General features: G+C 34.9%; 1 non-coding gene across 1 annotated transcript; it reads right to left on the reverse strand.

Moving 5' to 3' along the window:
- Positions 1 to 1,453: 1,453 nt before the first annotated feature.
- LOC148566921 (small nucleolar RNA R71) lies at positions 1,454 to 1,561 on the reverse strand. Its single transcript, XR_015881894.1, has one exon. It is a non-coding gene; the product is annotated as a small nucleolar RNA R71 (small nucleolar RNA).
- Between the last annotated feature and the right edge of the window lie 873 nt (positions 1,562 to 2,434).

Below are 2,434 nucleotides of genomic sequence, written 5' to 3' on the forward strand. Positions count from 1 at the left end.
TCATCAAATTCGAAAATTTGGATTGACTTTTTCAAAATTTTTTAAAATCAAGTTGTTGCCAATGAGTCAAATCAAATTTTCAATTTGAAAATCTTATCTTTTTCAAAATCTTTTTCAAAAAATCAAATCTTTTTCAAAATTCTTAGTTATTTTCGAAAATTCCAAAAATGTTTTTCAAAAATCTTTTTCTTATTTTTATACCAAATTTTCAAAAATAACATAAACAATTAATGTTTTGATTCAAAAATTTGAAGTTTGTTACTTGTTTGTTAAGAAAGATTCAAACTTTAAGTTCTAGAATCATATCTTGTGATTTCTTATGAATCAAGTCATTAATTGTGATTTTAAAAATCAAATCTTTTTCAAAAACTAATTTCAATCATATCTTTTCAAAAATATCTTCTTATCTTATCTTTTTCAAAAATATCTTTTCAAAATATCTTTCCTAACTTCCTAACTTCTTATCTTTTCAAAATTTGTTTCAACTAACTAACTAACTTTTTGTTTGTTTCTTAACTTTTTCAAAACCACCTAACTAACTCTCTCTCTCTAATTTTCGAAAATATCTTCCCTCTTTTTCAAAAATTTCTTTTTAATTAACTAATTATTTTTATTTTTTATTTTTGATTTCAAAAATTTTCGAAAATTACTAACATTTTTCAAAAACCATTTTCAAAAATCACTAACTCTTTTTCAAAATAATTTTCGAAAATTATCCTTCCTCCATCCTATTCTATTTATTCATTCATATCCTAACATCTCATCTCACATCTCTTCCATCTGTACAGTTGTGTTTCTTCCTTTACATGACATCCTTTATCTCCCCCTTTTCTTCCACTCACAAAGGGATCCCTATACTGTGGTATAAAGGATCTCTATTATTATTATTATTATTTTTCTGTGCCTTCTTCTTTGTCATATGAGCAGGAGCAAGGATAAGAACATTCTTGTGGAAGCAGATCTAGAACCGGAAAGGACTCTGAAGAGAAAATTAAGAGAAGCCAAAATACAACAATCCAGAGATAACCTTTCAGAAATTTTCGAACAGGAAGAGGAGATGGCAGCCGAAAATAATAATAATGTAAGGAAGATTCTTGGTGACTTCACTGCACCTAATTCCAATTTACATGGAAGAAGCATCTCCATTCCTGCCATTGGAGCAAACAACTTTGAGCTGAAACCTCAATTAGTTTCTCTGATGCAGCAGAACTGCAAGTTTCATGGACTTCCATCTGAAGATCCTTTTCAGTTCTTAACTGAATTCTTGCAGATATGTGATACTGTTAAGACTAATGGAGTAAATCCTGAAGTCTACAGGCTCATGCTTTTCCCTTTTGCTGTAAGAGACAGAGCTAGATTATGGTTGGATTCTCAACCTAAAGACAGCCTGAACTCTTGGGATAAGCTGGTCACGGCTTTCTTAGCCAAGTACTTTCCTCCTCAAAAGCTGAGCAAGCTTAGAGCTGATGTTCAAACCTTCAGACAGAAAGAAGGTGAATTCCTCTATGAAGCTTGGGAAAGATACAAACAGTTGACCAAAAAGTGTCCTTCTGACATGCTTTCAGAATGGACCATCCTGGATATATTCTATGATGGTTTATCTGAGCTATCAAAGATGTCACTGGACACTTCTGCAGGTGGATCCATTCACTTAAAGAAAACGCCTGCAGAAGCTCAAGAACTCATTGACATGGTTGCTAATAACCAGTTCATGTACACTTCTGAAAGGAATCCTGTGAGTAATGGGACGCCTATGAAGAAGGGAGTTCTTGAGGTTGATACTCTGAATGCCATATTGGCTCAGAATAAAATATTGACTCAGCAAGTCAATATGATCTCTCAGAGTCTGCATGGAATGCAAGCTGCATCCAACAGTACTCAAGAGGCATCTTCTGAAGAAGAAGCCTATGATCCTGAGAACCCTGCAATAGCAGAGGTAAATTACTTAGGTGAACCTTATGGAAACACCTATAACTCAACATGGAGAAATCATCCAAATTTCTCATGGAAGGATCAAAAGCCCCAACAAGGCTTTAATAATGGTGGAAGAAACAGGTTTAGCAATAGCAAACCTTTTCCATCATCAACTCAGCAACAGACAGAGAACTCTGAACAAAATGCTTCTAATTTAGCAAATCTAGTCTCTGATCTATCTAAGGCCACTGTAAGTTTCATGAATGAAACAAGATCTTCCATTAGAAATCTGGAAGCACAAGTGGGCCAGCTGAGTAAAAGGATCACTGAAATCCCTCCTAGTACTCTCCCAAGCAATACAGAAGAGAACCCAAAAGGAAAGTGCAAGGCCATTGACATAAGTGCCATGGCCGAACCTGAGAGGAGAGGAGAGGACGTGAATCCCAAGGAGAAAGACCTCCAGGGACGTCCAGTGATCAATAAGGAGCGTCCTTCTGGGAAACCAAAGGACTCTGAGACT

This window comes from Arachis ipaensis, chromosome B4 (genome assembly GCF_059453495.1).
Source record: "Arachis ipaensis isolate K30076 ecotype BB chromosome B4, ASM5945349v1, whole genome shotgun sequence".
Classification (NCBI taxonomy): Eukaryota; Viridiplantae; Streptophyta; class Magnoliopsida; order Fabales; family Fabaceae; genus Arachis; species Arachis ipaensis.